At 46.6% G+C, this 22303-nt stretch overlaps 1 protein-coding gene across 8 annotated transcripts in view; it reads right to left on the bottom strand.

The window, feature by feature from the left end:
* EMSY (EMSY transcriptional repressor, BRCA2 interacting) overlaps nucleotides 1-22270 on the bottom strand; it is a 79436-nt gene extending 57166 nt beyond the window's left edge. For 5 of the 8 annotated variants that reach the window (XR_008319646.1, XM_053310504.1, XM_053310510.1 and 2 more), the window contains exon 1: nucleotides 8887-9009. The gene's annotated coding sequence lies outside the window, so the exon portion shown is untranslated. Of the gene's footprint in view, nucleotides 1-8886; nucleotides 9010-22150 lie in introns of those variants that run through there. The other 3 variants (XM_053310507.1, XM_053310506.1, XM_053310508.1) reach the window with 3 other exon arrangements.
* Between the last annotated feature and the right edge of the window lie 33 nt (nucleotides 22271-22303).

Raw genomic sequence — 22303 nt, 5'->3', positions numbered from 1 at the left:
TGCAGTTGAGCAGCTCTGCCCTAGAGCCACAGAAGGAAACGGCCACGATTGATTGAAGAACCCCACCACAGCTCTGCTGAAAGGATGAACTGCATCACAACCATCCGCACAGAAACATCCCACCGGTACTAACATCTGAGGGGAAAGCTGCCAGGCCTCCCACTGGACATGGAAGGCAGAAAACCAGCAGGACCTGGTTTGAGGGCATGCCCCCAGCCCCTGCCAGTGGGCTTCTCGGAGGCATCTGGTGGGCCACTGTGCGAAACAGGATGCTGGACTAGAGGGCCTCCTTGGGCCTGATCCAGCAGGGCTGTTCTTCTGTTCTAACCTGTTTCTGCTGTACGACCGACACGGCGTGTTCAGAACAGTTCCAGAGATGGTCTCAGGCACTAATCCAGTGCTGGCATTTCCCAAAAAATTTCGGAGAAGGTTTATGTCCTGGCCCTAGCAAGGAGCTCAGATTCCTCGGCACACATGTGGAAATTGTTCTTTGAAGAGCTGGGAATCAGCAGCTTTCACTGGAGATGCAATCGGATTCCAGAAGCGCTGGCAGAAGCCCTCCCATTAGCCTTGGCTATATGAGAACTCCATGAAGACAGGTTACAGCTCCCCTTCCTTTCAGAGCCCCTTTCTCTCCTTCAGGCAAAGCAGAGGTACTTCCCAGCAGATCTTTAACCTGATTTTCTAGGAGCCTTTTAGGACCCCCCCGATCTTCTCTGCAGTGATGTGAGACGTAACATTCTCCACACCCACTGTATTCACCTGAAGCCAAGACTAGGTTCCCCCCTGTTCTGTTACGTTAGAAATCAAGGGGTCATCTTGAATTCAGAGTCCTCTTCCCTTCGGGTAAATATAAGTATAACTGATATTTTTTAAGGGGCTAGTCTAAAAATGAGAGACATCTTGTATTCAGGTTCGAAAACATTTGAATACATTCGAATATGTTCGAATACATATTTTTCGGTGGGGTGATTTTCACCTCTCAAAACTAATCACTGTGCTATATAATGGAGAGGCCACCTAATGGCGCAGCGGGGAAATGATTTGACTAGTAAGCCAGAGGTTGCCGGTTCGAATGCCCACTGGTATGTTTCTCAGACTATGGGAAACACCTCTATTGGGCAGCAGCAATACAGGAAGGTGCTGAAAGGCATCATCGCATACTGTGCAGGAGGAGGCAATGGTAAACCCCTCCTGTATTCTACCAAAGACAACCACAGGGCTTTGTGGGCACCAGGAGTCGACACCGACTCGACCGCACACTTTACCTTTATAATGGAGATATAGCATTCAAACTGGACAGTTTCAAAATTGTAATTGCTAACTTGGCAAAGAGGCACCTTCTTAACGTGGTGGTTCTCTTTATTTAGCAGGGGGCGAGCAACTGGCCCTATCCACCCCCAGTGACTGTTGCTGGTGTCTATCTTATGTTTCTTTTAGATTTTGAGCCCTTTGGGGACAGGGAGACATCTTATTTATTTATTATTTCTCTGTGTAAACCACCCTGAGCCATTTTTGGGAAGGCGGTATAGAAATCAAATAAATAAATGTAAAATAAAATAATTCTGTCTTATAGCCATGGCATTTTTCTCATGCTCTGACTACACATCAAATGTACATGGAAAGAGAGGGAGCTTGTGGCTGCTGGCATGACCCCAGCTGAACTTCACAGATCCAGCAGGAGGCAAGCATGAGCTCCCCACACACAGTTAAAGGGTCCTTTCGTGGCAGGCAGAGCCAGCAGGCACAATCCCATGCGCAAACTGAATATGCAGAAAGGGCATGCAAAGAGGGCTGATGTATTGAACGTCGGGGTCAAGGAATGCTGACCCAGTTCACCAGACAGCCAAAAACTGTACTTGGCAGATGGTTCCTGGTCTTGTGGTAGCAAGCATGACTTGACCCCTTAAGCTAAGCAGGGTCCGCCCTGGTTGCATACAAAAGGGAGACTGGAAGTGTTTTCACTGTAAGGTATCCCCCTTAGGGGATGGAGCCGCTCTGGGAAGAGCATCTAGGCTCCAAGTTCCCTCCCTGGCAGCATCTCCAAGAGAGGGCTGAGAGAGACTCCTGCCTTGGAGAAGCTGCTGCCAGTCTGGGTAGACAATACTGAGCTAGATAGACCAAGGGTCTGACTCCAGTATATGGCCGCTTCCCGTGACTTTTGTCACTCATCATTTTTCACTCACTACACGACAAGTGGATTTTCTGAGCCTTTGAGCCTTCATACCTTATATATCTTTCTTTCGCCATGGAACTCAAGGCTGCATGCATGGGATTTCCAGGTTGTCTCCCTTCCAGGCACCGCTCAAACCTAAATCTGCATAGCTTCAGCAAGGTTTCCTGGGACCCTGAAATCAGTCTCTCTCTCTCTCTCATATACAGCTCTTAAGGTGTAAGGGAGCTGGTATGCCAACATCTTCAATACCTTCATTTTGTTGTTCTAAACAATGCACAGGAAGTACATGCTATGTAAATATTTGCAAGTATTCTGGCAAAAATAGTCTGGGGTAAAGCTTTGAACTCATTTGAACCCAACACTGAAACCACAATGACTGAAGTACTTGGCACATTTCCCCCTAATCCAGGCGAGCTCAACCTTGGGTCCCCAGATGTTGAACTACAATGCCCATCATCCCCAGCTGCATAAGCCAAAGGATGATGGGAGCTGCAGTTCAAAAAGAAATATTTTGGCTGTAAGGTTTTGGGACTGGAAAAAAACACAGAGATTTATGTAGCATATACAAGAAATGTAGCATCCACATCTATTATTTCCCCAATTTTCATCCTGCCTTTTGTCAGAAAGACTCCAAGGCAGCAAACCCCGCAATAAAACTAGTAAAATATATTAAAGCCACAAGAAGAGCCAGCGTGGTGTAGTGGTTAGAGTGCTGGTCTAGGACCGGGGAGACCCGAGTTCAAATCCCCAGTCAGCTATGAGACTAGCTGGGTGACTCTGGGCCAGTCTCTTCTCTCTCAACCTAACCTACTTCACAGGGTTGTTGTGAAGAGAAATGTAACTAAGTACACCGCTCCAGGCTCCTTGGAGGAAGAGCGGGATATACAAGTAAAAATAAATAAATGTGAAAATAAATAAAATAAGAAGAGAAATATATTCATGTATCTTTTAATGGAATTTTTTTTAAAGAAACAAAAACAAAGTTTTGTTTATGACAAATAAACATGCTAAAATCAGATCCCAGGTCAACTTAGTGTATCGGAAGATTATTCCAGATCAAATTTCCCAGAAAACCCCACACCAGCATTTGGAAAGTTCCTTGATGAGGTTGGTAATAGCCGACAAGGATCCCCGAACAACAGCCTTCTCATCACGACCGCTCCTCCTCCTCCAAGATCCACCCTCAGTGCTACATGGGCCAAGGCTTGACAAAAGCCTTGTTGGGGGGGGGGGGGGAACGACTGTGGGGAGACATGACAGAGGTCAATAAAATCATGCATGGTGTGGAGAAAGTGGAGAGAGAGAAATTCTTTTCCCTCTCCCATAACACTAGAACCAGGGGTCATCCCATGAAATTGATTGCCAGGAAATCTAGGACCAACAAACAGAAGTACTTTTTCACACAACGCATGATCCACTTGTGGAACTCTCTGCCACAGGATGTGGTGACAGCCAACCACCTGGATGGCTTTAAGAGGGGTTTGGATGACTTCATGGAGGAGAGTGGAGAGGTCTATCATCGGCTACTAGTCGGAGGAGGGCTGTGGGCCACCTCCAGCCTCAAAGGCAGGATGCCTCTGAGTACCAGTTGCAGGGGAGTAATGGCAGGTGAGAGGGCATCTGGTGGGCCACTGTGCAAAACAGGATGCTGGACTAGATGGGCTTCCTTGGGCCTGATCCAGCAGGGCTGTTCTTATGTTCTTATGTAATTCCCAGGCACCAGCTTGCCAGAGTGCCTAGATACTTCAGCATGGGGCTGGTGCCGGGCAATGGACAGATGCGAGCAGGAGAAGTGAGCAAGGCAAGAGCAGGCTGCTGCCTTCTCTCCCAGGTCAGGCAGGCAATAAAGCAGCAGACCAGGAGCAGAAGGGAGCAATAAGGCTTCTGCTTGGCTTGCTCACTCCTCCTCCTGTTCGCGTCAGTCCATCGCCTGCCTGAGCCAGACACACGGGAGCCAGGAGCAGTGAAGGGCATTATCGCTGGGGGCAAGGGGCAAGCCCACTCCCCCTTCCACCATGAAGCAGAGGGCAGTCTTGGTTACCACATTTGGGGGATGGCTCCAAAGCCAAAATAATTAATTTATATATATATATATATATATATATATACATATATAAATAAAATAAAACTTAAATAAATAAAAGAATTTAAATAAAATACTAATACTAATACTAATAATAATAATAATAATGAGGCCTGTTCTAGGCTGTGGTCTCAGCTCACACAGGGTAACCGTGCGGCCAAACAAGCCTGTGCAATGTCATGCATAAACTGAGTTTGCAGGCTAGCACATGACCCAGAATCCTCTGCAAAGAGCTTGAAGTGCCACAATGAGGAGCGCTGGTCTTGCGGCCACAAGCATGAATTGTCCCCTGTGCTAAGCAGGATCTGCCCTGGCTTGCATTTGGATGGGAGACTACATGTGTGAGCACTATAAGATATTCCCCTTGGGATGGGGCTGCTCCGGGAAGAGCGCCTGCCTGCTTGCCTGCAGAAGGTTCCAAGTTCCTTCCTTGGCAGCATCTCCAGGCAAGGCTGAGAGAAACTCCTGCCTGCAGCCTTGGAGAAGCTGCTGCCAGTCAGTGTACACAATACTGAGCTAGATGGACCAAGGGCCTGACTCAGTAGAAGGGCAGCTTCCTATGCTCCTATGTTATGGACAAAGTAGAAGCTGTTCCCCTGAACAAAAGAGGGACCCCAGCTACAGAGCTATGAATGCCCACAGCGCAAGTCAGTGGGGGACCAATCTGGGCTGAAACCATTCCTTCTCCCCAAACTGCTGTGTGTAATTAAATTGCTTTTGGTTCCTCTGCTTTTTGGATGCTTTGCCAGAAAGTAAACCTGGCCTGAGACTTTGTAAACCATTCGAACCACTTTCCGGTACAGCCACAGGCATTCCCAGATAGAAAGAAGCACGGGCTAATCCACTCCATTTCCCTTCCATTCATCCAAGCCAGTACAGTTTGCTGCTCCATAATGATGATTTTGTTCATCATTCCAGTTAAGCTATCAATCCATCACCACCCCTTTTTTTCAAGCCGTGAATGTAGTGGCTACTGGTCTTAAAATCAGGGGGGGAACTGTTTCAGGAAGCACTTCTAACGTGGGGAAACGTCAGCTAATTAACCCATAGGGCTGCATGTATTCCACAACTGCAGAAACTGGCCCAGAGTGTAGAAGCCAGAAGCTTAAGGATCTCAAGATTGTTGTTTGGAATGCATGTTTCTAGTCCCTTTGATCATAAAGGTGGACTTGAATGTACAGGGCCAAAGCCTAAGGCAGATTAAACAGGATCTCCAGCGGGCAGTTCTTCACTGTTCTGGATAGCTCTTTGTAATTCCTGCATCAAGCAAGCTTTGGCAATATATGTGAATTTACATAGGAAGCTGCCTTATCCGGAATCAAACCCTTGGTCCATCTAGCTCAGCATTGTCTACACCAGGCCTGCACAACATAAGGCCCAGGAGCCAGATCCAGCCCTCAGGGAGTATTTTACTGGCTCCCAGGTATCCCGCAGCAACACAAGAGCTGAAAATTGCCTTACAGCGCCATCCTATGCATGTTTTCTCAGCAATACGTTCCATGGTGTACCCAGTGAGGATTACTCCCATGTAACCATGTCGGGGATTGTAGCCTGAAAGCGATGGCGATTTAGGGAGAGGAGAGGACTTGGCATTTGTTTGGGGCTGGCATGCACTCCAGGGGCCCCACTGATTGAGCAGGCACAGGACCTATTCTCTGACCACTATCTTCGGTTAAAACTATTGAGTTAGTTGACAGGGGAATGGATCCACAATAATATTTTTAATTTTAATGTAATAAAGCACTTAAAATTGACCTCAACCCCTGCATGCCAAGCTGTGGATAGTTCCGGCCCACCAGGGCACTGGAGTTGCGCAACCTTGGTCTACTACACTGAATGAAAGACATGTTCCAAAGTTCCAGGCAGAAGTCTTTCCCAGCCCTACCTGAAGATGCTGCCTGGGATCTTCTGTAGGCAAAGCAGATGCTCTATCACTTGGCTATGACTGCATCCACAAATTTGCTCAAGCTACATAGTTTATGCAGATTAAATACTTGGTTGGGGGGGCAGGGAATAGACACTGTCCACCCAGCCCACCACAAATATGACCAGAGCCCGGCTCCACCAAGTCATTAGTATCATGTAAATCCAGTTCTGCACATGGCTGGCACCCTGAAGCTATATGAACAGCAGATCTACCACCACACACAAACATTTCACTTTGTAAACTGGCAGTGCAATCATGCTGAGGCCTAATGCAAAGTAACAAGTTGCCCAACGTTATCCTGATCACGATGTGTCAGGCTACTGACATGTTCATTTAATCCATCCCGCTGCCAGAATAAACACACACACCCCATATCGCAAGCCAAAACCCTACTCAACTCAGGCGAGGGCACGTTCTCTCAGCCCTGTGTGTTGTGATCTGAAAGTGCAGGCATGAGGCCCACAGGGCACGGAGAAGCATTCCAGATTTGGCACTGCAAAACCATAACTGCCAAGCACAGACTGCAGAGCACCAAAAGCCAGGACATTCTTGATTCCTAGCCTGTCAACTAAGCAAAATTTTTGTGTTGACTGACTGCATTTTAACTGATTAAGCAATTAAAATTTAAGTATATATATATATACCAATTACCAAAACTTCCTTTTTTAACATATGGAAGAAAGTGAAAGAAAACCTATTTTGACAAACAAAAGCTACCACTTGTGCAGAAAAGGAGAGGCAATATTTTGTATTCTCTGTTCGTTCCTACGGAGATAGCAAACTGGAACCAAATAGCAATGACGCTTCAAGAGGTATGCCCTTAATCAATCAAAGCATTGGTTGATCGATTGATCGATCTATTTAAAGATTGCAGCCCCGTTCCTCACATTCCAAAATCCCAGTTACTCCTTTCTGAATAGATTCAGGGAGCACAACAGAACTTTGATTGATTTGGGGTTTTTTTAATGTAGGCTGCACAATAGACAAAAGAATTGAAATCCCAATCACGGGTCCCAACAACACTGACTGAGGGGGAGAGGAGTGATGGGATGGCTGCTCCCAGTTCTTGTACAGCCCAATCCTATACATTTACTTAGGAGTAAATCACACTGTGTTCAAGGGGACTTACTCCCAAGCAAGCAAGCTTAAGGCTGCAGTGTCAGAGATGTATTGTGGAGAGGGAGATTCAAAATGGCTTGCTTCAAAAGACAAAAATGCCTAAATATCTAGCTAACTTGGGAGCCAGAGAAGCATCTTCCAGTGTCTCCAAGCTGTGATGGCGACAGCAACAATGAAGACTGACAGTGATCTGGAAGGAGAGATGGGTTCCATTGCCAACAAAGCAAAGCACCAATGAAGACCGGAAAAGGCAAGGGGTGGCGGGAAGAGGAAGAATGCAGGAATCTCCAACAGAAAGGAAAGAAAGAGAGAGAAATGGCTCCACCTGGCAATGCACATACATGGGAGGGGAGGACACACAGGCATGGAAAGTAGGAGCCAATCAATCAAATTATGGTGGGGGGAGGATGGGAAGAACGACAGCTATTTCTCTCTCCCATATCATTTAAAAATTGTATGTAAAGCAGCAGCTGCAGCCATCAATAGTGGATGGAAATGGGGGGGAAAGGCATTTTTCTTTCTATCCCACCCCACAAATAACGCGTGAGGAGGGGAGAGAGAGGCATACAAGCATATAAAGCAGCAACCATTAGTCAGTCAGTCATGGGAGTGGAGAAGAGGTGGAAAGGCAGCCCATGATCTCTGACCCCCCTCCAAAACAAATATATAAGGGAGAGGTTAGAAAAAGACAAATGTGCTTAAAAACACACACACAGATAAAGCAATCAAACTTATGTTGGGGGGCAGATAAAGAAGAGTGTTATTTTCCCCATAAGAAGAGGTAAAGACAGAAATGTAAAGCAGCAGCAACCAAGCAATCATGGCATGTGTATGTGTGTGGTGTGTGTGTAGAACACAATGGCTTCTCCCCCCAAAAATATAAGAAGATCCAAGGAGGGAGAGAGGAACAAAGGCACCCAAGGAAGAAGCTGCCCTCCACCAATCAGTCCATCAAAGGGGAACAGGAGCAGCTAGTTCTCTCCATTAAAAACAAAACAAAACAAAACACAGTTGGGGGGGGGGAGAATACAAGCATGGAAAGAAGCAGCAGCAGCCTGACCAAGGTGGGGGGAGGGAGGCAAGGGCAGTTCTCTTTCCCCACCCCTCAGCGTGGGGGGCAGAGGTGGGGGTGAAGGGAGGTAAAGGGGGGGAAGCAGCCATGAGCCAGTCATTAAGGGGGGTGGGGAGAAAAGGGAGGGGGGAGAACCATTATTTATCTCCCCCCACCCATAATAAAATAAAGGGAAACTGGGGAGGGGAGAGCCATGAACCAGTCAGTAAATGGGTGGGGGGGAGAAAAGGGAGAGGGATGTCATTAAATACCCCCCCCCAATAATAAAATGAAGGGAATAAAAGGGGGAGAGGAAGACAGAGGAGGAAAGCAGCAGCGGCAGCAGCCATCACGGGGAGGGGGCGGCGGCAGGAAGGGCAGCTCCCCCCCTCCCCCGGTCTCCCCTTTGCAGCCAGGTGGGGGGATGGATTTCCCCCCCTCCCCCCGCCACGGGGGGGAGAGGAGGGGCTGCCTCTCCACGGCTCGCTCTCCTCCCTCCCGCCCCGGTGCTGGCCCGCCCCGGGACCCACCTGCCAATCCGCCCCCGCGACCACCATGGAGGATCCCACTCCCGAGCGCGGCGGGCACCTTCGGGTTTGTTTGGCGGCGCTGGCGCCAGCTGAAGGGAGCAAGATGGCCGGCCGCGAAGCGCGGAGCACGCATGCGCCGCGCGGAGCACTGTGGGGAAGGTAGTCCTTCCCCCCCCCCCATCATACACACTCTCACTCTCCCCGAGGCTAAGTGGATGGCGGGTCTCTCTCCCCTCTGCGCGGCTGTCGCCCACGCGGCTTGGCGTCATGACGTCACTGGGGGGGGTGTGAGGGGCGGGAGAGGGATCTCACGGGGGAGACGAAACGACAGCGGTTCACGCATAGAACACTTCAGGTTCCCAATCGCAAGGCAGCAAAGTCTCCGAGTGAGGGGCGAGAGCGGTAGATTCATCACGTCGGGGACAATAATCCCACTTTCGATGCAAAGAAACGAAAAAATCACCACCTAGAGATTTTTTTAATATTAGGTAGTATATAAATTCAGTAAATTAAAAAAATACAGCAGAGGTTCTCTAAGAGGGAGGGTGCAATGGCCCGCCAAGGGTTTAATGAAACGCGAACACAAAACATTTAACCTTTAAAGGATCCCGTTTTGGACTCAATTGGAGGAAAGTCATCCTGGGCCATTTAAAGGTTGAACAAAACGGGCAGAAACCCAATAGGTCCCGTCTCTTCCCCGCCATCTACGTAGTTTGTGTACCTGCTGAATTTTTGCCTGTCACATACCCACAAGGCAGCTACCGTACCCTTTCCCGCTCTAAGTCTAAGCATCTATGTTAATCCTACAGAGTATTCAATGAAGCCTCCAGCCCGCCTTATTCCATCTGAACTTGCACATGAAGTTCTACTTATTTCTAGGGCTCTTGTTGGAGGACTCCACCGAGTGCAATTGGGAACCGGAAATGTTCATACAGAACTACGATTTCCTCATCCCCTTGGGTAAGACGGGGAGAGGAAGTTAGATACGGACAGCGAAGTGGAACAAAAAGGTGAATTTTCCATTTGGTATTTCGCTTGCGACTAAATGGGGAACAGTTATTCAGAGATTGATTGGTTTTATGCTATACATGGGCCTGTCTGGTTGGTTTTTTTAAGGGCAATAATTAAAATCCAACCATTTCCTTTTCCTCCCGCAGTGAAACACAAAATCATAAGATTTGTTCTTCTAAAAATCCTGAGTTTTTTTATTTCCCAATTTCATTTCACAGAAAGCCATGATTGTCAAAAGAATGTCTTGTTCCTAAGCACGTAAATGATATATTTCTCTTATTTATATATTCCGCTACTGCCCCCCTTCTCTGTTGGCTCCCTAACGACTTTTTCTGTATATTGTAAGAGCCTTGGGGCAAGTCCCTGTGCCATTTACATGCCAGGCAAGAGGTTTAGTTGGTGGTAATGACCAGTAATTAATAGTGGACCACCTCACCCCACTATATGCCAAATAAAAATGACACTTCATGCATCTAAGGAAGTGGCTCTTCTAATCCACAAAAAAACTTCTGCAACAACACATCTATTACCCCTGCTAACTGGGCAAAGAGGCACCTTTTAACATGGCAATTCTCTTTATTTAGCAACGGGGGGGGGGGGATAACTGGCCCTCTCCACCCCCAGCACTGTACCTCCAGTGACTGTTGCTGGTGTATATCGTATGTTTCTTTTAGATTATGAGCCCTTTGGGGACAGGGACCCATTTTATTTATTTATCATTTCTCTGTGTAAACCACCCTGAGCCATTTTTGGAAAGGCGGTATAGAAATCGAATAAATAAAATGAATAATAAATAAATAAATAAATAAATAAAAATAAATACATCTTGAAGGTGCTACAAGACTTGTCCTCATCAGGTTAACATTGCTGGAGGCCTTTCATGGAGGATACACACATGGACAAATGTGTTGGTACCGCTCCACGAAAAAAGAAGAACCCACAATTGTCTCTGAAATAACCTGTGACAGGTTTGAAGGGTGCCTTCTCCAGACTGCATGTTTCAGTTCTTTCCATAGATGTCCGATAGGATTCAAATCAGGGCTCACAGAAGGCCATTTGAGAATAGTCCAATGTCCTTAGTCATTCAAAAAGCTCCAGTTTTGTCATTAAAAAGCCAGACTGGAATTTGCAAAAATGCATATTGACAAGTCACAATGCTTCTGGGAGAATGTCCTTTGGACAGATGAAACAAAACTGGAGCTTTTTGGCAAGTCACATCAGCTCTATGTTCACAGACGAAAAAATGAAGCTTTCAAAGAAAAGAACACCATATCTGCTGTGAAACATGGAGAAGGTTCGGTTATGTTTTGGGGCTGCTTTGCTGCATCTGGCACGGGGTGCCTTGAGTCTGTGCAGGAAACGATGAAAGCTCAAGATTATCAAGACATTCTGGAGCGAAACATACTGCCCAGTGTCAGAAAGCTCTGTCTCAGTCACAGGTCATGGATCCTCCAACAGGATAATGACCCAAAACACACAGCTAAAAGCACCCAAGAATGGCTAAGAACAAAACATTGGACTATTCTGAAGTGGCCTTCTATGAGCCATGCTTTGAATCTAGGGATGTGCACGAACCGGTTTGGAGGCCATGTTGGAGGCCTCCGAACCGGTTCGGAACCGGACCGGCGGTCCAGCACTGAGGGGGGGTCGAACTTTAAGGGCGGGGGGTAGTACTCACCCCTCCCGCCGCTCTTCCTCCTCCGGTGCTGTATTTAGAATTGAAGTTTTGGGGGTGGCAGCTTTCCTCCCTGCTGCCCCTGCTCCCGTCGTTGCCAGGAAGTCGTGTAAATACCAGCACGCATGTGCCCGTCGCGGTGCATGCGCGCCTGTCGCTGCCGTGTGTGCGCCGCATACGTCACATGCAGAGTGCGTGTGACATATGCGGCGTGCGCATGGTGGCGACAGGCGCGTGTGCACCACGCACATGCGTGCTGGTATTTACACGACTTCCTGGCAACGACGGGAGCAGGGGCGGCAGGGAGGAACGCTGTCACCCCTAAAAATTCAATTCTAAATACAGCACCGGAGGGGGAAGAGCGGCGGGAGGGGTAAGTACTACCCCCCCGCCCTTAAAGTTCGACACCCGCCCCCCCAGTGCCGGACCGCGCCGCCGCGGTTCCGTGCACACCACTATTTGAATCCTATCGAACATCTATGGAAAGGACTGAAACATGAAGTCTGGAGAAGGCACCCTTCAAACCTAACACAGCTGGAGCAGTTTGCTCAGGAAGAGTGGGCCAAACTACCTGTTGACAGGTGCAGAAGTCTCATTGAGAGCTACAGGAATCGCAAATTTGCAGTGATTGCCCCTAAAGGTTGTGCAACAAAATATTAGGTTAAGGGTCCCATCATTTTTGTCCATGCCATTCTCATTTGTGTTATTATTTGAAATAATCTGTTGCATCAAAACTTTAAAGCAAGGTCTGATTATTGTTAAATGCGGAATAAACAATGATGGGTGCCCTTTACGTTTGTCAGTTTCAAGTTATTTCAGAGACAACTGTGGGTTCTTCTTTTTTTGTGGAGGGGTACCAATGAACATGAGTTGCTGGAGGGAGCAATAGCAGGGAAGAGCTATGGCCTTCATTGTTTGCTTGTGGTCTTCCTGGAGGCAGCTGGCTAGCCAGAATGCTGATCTGGGTGGCCCTTAGGACTGATCTGGCAGGGCCCTTTGTACCCCACCACCCCTTCCGTGAGCCAGGGTCAGGCATTTGCCTCAGACTCAAGTGTGAGACAGGTCACAGCGGGGGGGGGGGGCAGCAAGCATGGGGGCCCCTGCCCCGAGGAGTGGTGCCACCCCACTGTCCACCACTGCCACCCTTCCCCACGCCACTGAAGCACACTGCAAATGTTCCCTTCCTGATCCTGCTGGGACATAACCTCTTCTTCTCCCCCACCCCACTTGAGCAAGAAACACCCTGCCGCCACGGCCTGGCTTGGCTGGTGGCATCATCTGAGAGTGGCCTCAAGTGATGACATGGGGTGGGGTGGGTGGGGAGACCAGCAGAAGGGGCTGTCCCCCACCAGGGATCTGCTTTGCTCCTCCTGCGCACAGTACCAGGGGCAGCCCTTTCATGAGGCGAGGCCGTTGCCTCGGGTGGCGGATGGTCTGGGTGGCTCTTTGGGACCGATCGGAGCCTTGCAAGCTTCCTAAGGAGCACCCTTCATCACAGGCCGTGCAAGGAGAGAAGACTGCTAGCAGCTTTCCCTCTTCCCTGCCTAACATGCGCTTTCAAAGCCTGCCAGGACGGGTTTCGAAGGAGGCGGGCTGGCTCCCACTGGAAGCGGGGGGCAAGGCAGCATTTTGAATCTCGCCTCAGGCACTGCGATACTTTGGGCAGCCCTTGCACAGTACACATACAGCCCATCTTCTACTGTGGCGTGAGGAGAGGGAGGAGAGAGGCCCCCCTGGGACAATGCCAAGAGGTTTCTCTTCCTCATTGGAATCCAGCCGTCTCTCCCTTCCTCTCTCTCTCCCAGTCCAAAGTGCTGACATCAGCCACTACGGAGCAGACATTAACCATGGCAGCTCTAACATTTGGAAGCTCTAATTGCTCTGGAGAGCAATGCATGATTCTCATTTATATGGGGAAGAGAGGAAAATCCTGCTGACAGCTTCTCAGGACTGGGTTTGACTCAGGCACATTTTTTTCCACCGAAATTACCAGTTTGGGATTCCCTGTGAAGGCTGCAGAGACCTCGGTACTAATGGAGCCTAGAGGAAAAGCAATCAAGTAAGGAAGCGTCTGTCAGAGTCGAGGAGCGGAGTAACTAGCACCCCAGGGCACCCCGCTTTCTTGTGACTGCCACAGCAGGAACATTTGGTTCAGGACTGTCATCAAGCCATCAGCCGAAGCTGCTTTTGTTTTCTGGAATAACAGCAGAGAGTCTCTTTCCCCCACGAGCCCCTTTTCTAGGCATCGGTTCCAACAGCAGGTTGAAAAGATTATTCGCAACTGCACCACGAGGCCTCTTCTTTGCAGCAGAATTCCAGGCAATAGGAAGGCAAGATTAATGCTTAGGCACCGGATACAATGCTTGGAGAGTGAGGTCTTAGGAAAGGTGGGCATGCCCGTCAAAGGCCTGGGCAAATACCTTCACCCGACTGTCTCTCTGGCGGACATACTGCACAACGTTTCACGCACACTTTACCAAACCATGTGCGCAGTTGTTCAAGAGTGCTCTTGCACCAATGCATGGAATTGCACACAGAGTTGCACGATGGGCAGCCATGGAAAGAAATGACTGTCCACCGCACACTGCATTTGTGAAATGTGTGTGTTTGCACAAGACCACTCTTGCGCAACTGTGCAGACGTTTCGTTAAAACGCACTTAGAACATGGCACAGTACGTCAGCCAGAGAAGCCGTGATGCTGAGGACGCTTGAGGAATTGCCCTGCTGCTTATTGAGCACAACAGCCTCGAAAAACTTTTTAAAGAGATGTTGCTTTGCTATATTCCTATTTTAATTTCTCTTCTTATTGTAGCCTGACTCTGACGCGCCAGGAGAAAAGCCATTGTTTAAAGACTGGCTCAGTTACAGGAATGTTACCCAATATTTTTCTGTTATAACAATTCATTGTATTTTTGTAAGCTAACAATAGGTACACAGTAACAGTTAACTCTTTTGTTTCTGCAATTAGTGCAAGGATCCAACATGTTGATGTTTATACAATGCATATTTTTCTTAGAGTGCTGGACTAGGACGGGGGAGACCCGAGTTCAAATCCCCATTCAGCCATGAAACTAGCTGGGTGACTCTGGGCCGGTCACTTCTCTCTCAGCCTAACTTACTTCACAGGGTTGTTGTGAAAGAGAAACTCAAGTATGTAGTACATCACTCTGGGCTCCTTGGAGGAAGAGCGGGATATATATGTAGTAGTAGTAGTAGTAATAATAATAATAATAATAATAATAATACTACAAACAGACAAACATCTGCCACACAATACACCAGATATAACTGTAGTCGAGAAGAAAGAAAAACAAGTCAAAATAATTGACATAGCAATACCAGGGGATAGCAGAATAGAAGAAAAAGAAATAGAAAAAAATAACAAAATACAAAGATCTACAAATTGAAATTTGGTGCAGTTCCAAAAGACCTTGAAGAGCACCTCAACACCATACGGGCCACAGAAATCACCACCAGCCAATTACAAAAAGCAGCTTTACTGGGAACAGCCTATATTCTGCGACGATATCTATAACAATTGACAATAAAATTCTGGCATCCCAGGTCCTTGGGAAGGACTCGATGTCTGGATAAAACAAACCAGTCAATAACACCAAGGTCTGACTGTGTAAACAAGACATAATAATAGTTTTTAAATAGTTTGTTTATTTATTTATTGTTGAATTAATATACCGCCTTTCATTAAAACAATCCCAAGGCGGTTTACAGCGGTTGTCTGCTATTTAACAATATTTGATCCATGCCAGGCCTTGACAAATTTTCTTTGGATCTAGGAGCCAGCCCAAATAGAAAGAAATTACAGTATGGAGGGCAGAGTGTGTGTGTGTGTGTGTGTGTGTGTGTGTGTGTGTGTGTGTGAATGGGCTTCCCTTTATTCCCTTTATAAGCAACCTACTTAGAACAGGGCTGCCTAGGTCAAAATAAAATTTCATTAAACCTTTGAATATCCTAGTCTAGGTGCCAAGATTAAATCTCTAGGCACCATGGCTCCCTGGCAGCTGGGATTTGTCAAGACCTGCCATAAGCACATGTTGGCCCCCTTTCATGTTAATGCCCGAATATTAAAAATGACAGGGTCATTAACTGAAAGGTAACCATTTGTAAGTTAATCACTGCTTGATGACTCAGAGGATGTTCTTGAATAGCTCTGAGAATAGCTACTATCACCTTCAAAGGCAACTGCCATTAGGAATCTTGCAAATACCACCTCATGGCCCAGGGCTCATGGGAAAGTGTAAGATTCCCCTTTCCCTTCCTTCCCTGTAGGCATAATTGAGTCAGTGAAACTGCAGCTAGCAGAGGAAGACGTTTAGAAGATGCATGAATGAAATGGACACTGGACTGGAGGCCTCTTAGAATGCAGAGTTTAGACTCCCCGGTATAACTTGAACTTGTCACTGATTCTTAGGAATGTTCTACCATCTTTCAACTCCATCCACTGCTCTACCTGTGTACTTGTGAAAATAAATTAAATATTACAAATATTACAGTCTGCAGTCTTGAGCAACTGCACACACAGTTTGGTAAAATGCATATGGAATGTTATGCAACATGTCAGCCTCTGACTGCGGTCAGTATGACAAATATTATAGTCAGTCTGCAGTGACTCTCCCTCCAAAGGAACCCAGAATCCATGTCGCACCTTTCTGCAGAAGGATGGGAGGCAACTGGGTAGCTCTCCTCCATGTCCCCCTCCTCGCTAGACAGGGAAGGAAGGAGCGTAGGTGGGCAGGAGGAAGCGGTGGGTGGGCTGGGGATGGACCGGGCTCCCTCCCTCTTGCTGTCACAGCACAGCAATTGATCCTGGAGGAGGAGGAGCGGAAGCCGCAATGGTGGAGGCGGCAGGAGAAGCCAGACCATCTCTCCACAGACACAGATGATGCAGCAACAGCTCCCACCAGGAGTGCCCGTCTCTATTTATTTATTTCGCATCTTTTTATACCGCCCAAAATGCAAGTTCTTCTGGGCGGTTTACAAGACAATAAAAACAACCAATAAAAAGATTAACATATTTCAACAATTAAAAATTTAAAAAGTTAAAGCTATTAAAACACAATTAAAACACAGTTAATATCTAATTAAAAGCCTGGGTGAACAAATGCATCTTGACTGCCTTCTTAAAAAGTTGTAAGAGATGGGGAGGCTCTTATTTCAACAGGGAACACATTCCAAAGTCCAGGGGCAGCAGTGGAGAAGGCCCGTCCCTGAGTAGCCACCAGATGAGCCCATGGCAACTGCAGAGGAACCTCTCCAGATGCTCTCAATGGGCGGTGTGGTTCACAGCAAAGAAGGCGTTCTCTTAAATACCCAGGGCCCAAGCTGTTTAGGGCTTTATAGGTTATGACCAACACCTTGTACTATGCCCGGAAACTGACAACATGACAACATGAGCCTGAGCGATCATTCCTCTTAAGGCCATAAAAATAGCCCTCAGGTGCCTCTGGGAAGCTCACAGACAAGAGATGAGGTCAAGCCTTCTCTTTTGCTGCTGCTCCCCCTGCAACTGGTATTTAGAGGCATCTTGCCTCTGAGGCTGGAGGTGGCCTATAGCCCTCAGACTAGTAGCCATTGATAGACCTCTATTCCGTGAATTCCTCTAAGCCCCTTTTAAAGCCATCCAAGCTAGAGGCCACCACTAGCCAGAGAATTCCAGAGAATTAATCTAGCCCTCTTCTAGCCCATGCACCAGCATCCAACTAACAGAGCCTCTCCTCCTGTGCCAAGTGTTGTAAAGTTGAAACAAGGTGGTGATTTACCAACATCTTAAGTGCTCTTTGTCTTAATCCAAGTGTCTTAAATTGAGGACTGCCTGTATTTGCTAAGGACAAAAGCTTCCCTTAGTGCCAATGGAATCTTTTTTCCCCTTTGGCAAATAGTTATTGTGGGTGCAGTCTGGGGCCATGGCAAGGGGTGAGATTAAAGGCTCCCTTGCAAAGGTCCTGATTCGGCTGCTATTTAACTTTTTAAAAATTAAGCATACTTTTGCAAAGCATAGTCTGACCTTTTATTGCATTAAATGGAGGCAGAAACGGCCGCTCCAGCTTCATAATCTGCCTTCGCACGCTTCCACGTTTCTGCCTACAACCTTTGTGGTCTCACTGGTCACATAACATGGCATTCTTAATCTTTGGTTCTGGTTATTGATTTCAGTTACATAGCCACAGGGAACAATTTGGCTCTCCGAGAACTATCGTTTTTCAAGTCTCCATGCAGTTTCCGGCTCAGCAAAATGGATGTTTTTCATTTGGGTTCAGAAAAATGAAACAAATATACTCTTCTACCAAGGGAATATTGTGGTGGTGCACATGTGTGATGGTGTATCTAGTGATGATCACATGTGGCCTAAATGAGGTCACCATCTGACTCCCCACTACCATTTGTATGTTCATAGTATTGTGAAAAATCATTAAAAGTTTATACATCTATTATATATTTTGAAGAATTTGCTTGTTCATGCAAAATAAAGTCATACTTCCCAATGCCCTACAGATCCCAAATATTGCATACACAATCCTGCCACTGAAATTTGCTGGATGTACTACTTTTTACACTGGAATATGCTCAGTGATTCTTTTTTAAAAAAATGTGTTTTTTAGAAGAAATTCTGAATATCATACTTCCTGATTACCTATCACATTTTGCATGAAAATCCTGCCACGTAAATGAGCTAAATGCACTACTTTTTACAAGCCCCTAATGGCGCAGTGGGGAAATGCTTGACTAGCAAGCAGAAGGTTGCCAGTTCCAATCCCCACTGGTACGATATTGGGCAGCAGTGATATAGGAAGGTGCTGAAAGGCATAATCTCGTACTGCGCTGGAGGAAGCAATAGTAAACCCCTCTTGCATTCTACCAAAGAAAACCACAGGGCTCTGTGGGTGCCAGGAGTTGAAATCAATTTGACGGCACTCTTTACTTTATTACTTTTTACACCAGAATATGTTGGGGGAGAGGTTTGAAGAGGGCTTTTTGGTATTTTAAAGGATAAATTCTGAATATAATCAGCAGATTATAACTGTCATTGTTCTCAACAGATTTTAACACTCAATATTAATTCAAAAACAACACCATGCCTAAGAGAAACAGAAGATCTTTCTCAGATTTGAATTAAGGATGACTCAAATTTACCATATGTGGTAATTATTCAGCTTTGAGAATAATATTTGAAATCCTACAAACGTCAAGCTATTCTTTTACTTCTCTTTTGCAAGCACATTAATAGACAAGCAGTTCCGGTAAGAACTAATCTGCCTACTATAATCTTAAAGTGACATTCACTATAATCTTAATTGATAATTACCATCTTCACTAGTTAGCCCACTTGTGCTTTGACCTTTCCTATAGGTTTAATCTATCCAAAATCACTTTGCTTGGTCAACAATATATACATCATATATAAAAACTTCAAAATACTGTGTCTGATGGTGGTTTAAAGGAGAACAAGTACTATATATTAAAAGCTCCCATTTTCTTTCTGCTGTCTAGTCTCTTAAGGCAGGACTGACCAACCTGAGGCTCTCCAGTGCTGTTGGACTACAAGTCCCAACATCCTGGCTGGGGGTGATGGGACTTGTAGTCCAGCGACAGCTGGAGACCCAAGGTTTGGAACTCCTCCTGCCCTAACCTAATTCCTCCCTCTCCTGCCAACCCTCAGAGAAACACAAGGTTTCCCTTCGGTTGTGCCACACTGCACCCCTGATCACCTCTCAAGGCAGATGCATGTAGACACAGAATGTATGTTCACATCTGGAAGGACCTTTAAAAAAACATACAGTAATTTGAACACTGATTGTTTCAAATAGAAAAACAAACCAGTCATAATAATGCTATGCAGAGGGATTTTCTGAAATGTGAAAGAGTATTCTCAGTTAATATAAAACACAGATATACTTAAAACCTCATTACCAAACAGGAAAAACCATTTTAATGGATTGGCTCTGGATATTCTATTATCCATGAGCCATTTCCAGGACACTTAACGTCTGGAAGCTATATCAGTAACAAGTACTTAAAATAAAATTAAAAAAGAAGATTTTGCCCTGGGCTTTTTGCTAAAACAATAGTTGAAAGTTTAAAGAAGACAAATTCAAATTACAACATTTCAGAGGGAAATAAGGGGACAATAAATGCAGAACAGACTTCTAGGGATGTGCACGAACCGGTCCGAAGGCCATGCAAGAGGTCTGCGAACCGGTTAGTGATGGTACCGGTTCAAACAATGCCGGCGGGGTGTGTGTGTGTGTGTGTGTCCCTTTAAGGGCGGAGGGAGGGTTGCACTTATCCCTCCTGCCACTTTCCCCCTGCAGGCACTCTGTTTTTAAAAAAAGTTTTCGGGGCAGCAGCATCCCTGTCGTTGCCTGGAAATACAGCAAGTACGGGCTGCATGTGCATCCGCTGCCACACACATTGCACAATGCGTACATGGCTTGCCATCTAGAACAGAGAACTGTATCCCATAAGGCGTCCACATGCTTTCCCCCTCTAAGGCTGCAATCCTATCCTATTATTTCATCCATTCATTCATTCAATTTCTATACCGCCCTTCCAAAAATGGCTCAGGGTGGTTTACACAGAGAAATAATAAATAAGATAAGATGGATCCCTGTCCCCACTGAACTAAACGGGATTCACTGTTACTAGGGTGAACAGATCTGGTTTTGTCCCATGTGGCATTTTCCCAAAGGAATCTTGGGAACTGTAGTTTGGGGAGGGTGCTTGAGATTCCCTAGAATCTGATCCTCCCTTTCAGGCACATAACTACATTTCACAGGATTCCCTAGGGAGGCGGAATGGCTGTTATACCACCTTAAGGGTGTTATGTAGACATGCCCTGATATAGATGGTTCTCTCCCAGCAGGGCCTGTTCTTCTATGTGTTTTACAATTTTATCCTTGAGGATGCTTTCCATCAATTTGCCTGGAACGGACGTTAAGCTAACCAGCCTGTAATTTCCCAGATTGCACCTGGATCCCTTTTTGAAAATCGGTGTTACATTGGCTACTTTCCAGTCCTCTGGTACAGAGCCCGATTGCAGGGATAAGTTATATATTTTAGCAAGGAGGTTGGCAATTTCATTTTTGAGTTCTTTGAAGACTCTTGGATGGATGCCATCCAGCCCTGGAGATTTGCTAGTCTTCAGTTTTTCCAGGCAGTTTAGAACAGGGTTTCTCAATGTGTGGGTCCCCAGATGTTATTGGACTTCAACTCCCATAATCCTCAGCCCCAGTGGCCTTTGGTTGGGAATTATGGGAGTTGAAGTCCAATTACATCTGGGGACCCACACGTTGAGAATCCCTGGTTTAGAACATCATCTCTTCTCACTTCTATCTGACTCAGTTCTTTAGCCTCCATCCCCAAAAAGCCCGTTTCAGTAACAGGTATATGCTCAGTATCCTCTGCCGTGAAGACGGATGCAAAGAACTCATTGAGCTTCTCTGCAAACTCCATATTCTTATTAATATCCCTTTCACTCCCTCATTGTCTAACGGTCCAACCACCTCCCTAGCAGGTTTCCTGCATCTGATGTATTTAAAGAAGTTTTTGTTATTCCCCTTGATGCTTTTAGCTAAAATGTTCCTCAAACTCTCTTTTTGCCTCCCTTATTGTCACCTTGCTTTTTTTTTTTTTTTGGCCACAGTTTGTGTTCCTTTCTGTTCTCTTCATTTGGACAGGTAGCTGTCCAATCTAGATATCTCTGTTGCCACCAACACTCAGATCTGTTTTGGAAGGATCTGAAACCAGAACCAAACTTCTTGCCCTGGTTTGTTGTGGTAGCGTGGGGTCTCTCCTCTAATGATGTGGGAGAGGAAATAAATTGTTCTTACCACTCGATAACACTGAAATAATAGGTTTATTTGTAGTAGCCCAAGTTCTCCACCCCCAACTTCAGAAGCAGGATGCTTCTGAATACCAATTGCAGGGGAGTAATAGCAGGAGCGAGGGCATGCCCTCAACTCCTGCCTGTAGGCTTCCAGCAGCATCTGGTGGGCAACCGTGTGAAACAGGATGCTAGACTAGATGGGCCGTGGGCCTGTTCCAGCAGGGCTGTTCTTGTGTTATGTTATTGATACTTAATGGTTATGACTCCAGTGGCAGCAAATTAGAACATAGGAAGCAGCCTTCCACCAAGTCAGACCCTTGGTCCAGATGGCTCAGTATTGTCTACACAGACTGGCAGCAGCTTCTCCAAAGTTGCAGGCAGGAGTCTCTCTCAGCCCTGTCTTTGAGATGCTGCCAGGGAGGGAACTTGGAACCTCCTTCCATTGTTTAACTACAGGTTGTGAAGAAGGGTTTCTTTTTGTCTGTCCTGAATCTCCCAGCCAGCAGAATCTAGCTTCCACGGATGCCCGCAAGTTCTAATATTATGAGACGAGAGCATCCAGAATTAGTTTTAAGACTCCCAACATATTTGGTGGGAGCCTGCTAGGATTTTGCACATTTCACGGTAATGCGGTAACTGGGTGACAAAGCCACTCTAAGCAGGGAACTGCAATGGTCCATCGCCTTTTTTGATAACACTGCTCTCATCTTCCGTTTCCACTGTTACTTTTACCTACCTACGCAGATACCGCCCGTCCCAAACTCCATTTCTTTGCTCTGCTCTGCATAGAAAAAGCGCGCCTTCGCCTTCTCGCTGTTTTCGGGCACGCGCAGTCGCGCATCCGCCTCTCACTTTCCCTGGCGGCCGCTTTCAAAGCGCAGGCGCACTA

This window comes from Hemicordylus capensis, chromosome 3, assembly GCF_027244095.1.
Source record: "Hemicordylus capensis ecotype Gifberg chromosome 3, rHemCap1.1.pri, whole genome shotgun sequence".
NCBI lineage: Eukaryota > Metazoa > Chordata > Lepidosauria > Squamata > Cordylidae > Hemicordylus > Hemicordylus capensis.
The sequence above is the reverse complement of the archived record's forward strand: the minus strand, read 5'-3'. Positions and strand labels throughout refer to the sequence as shown.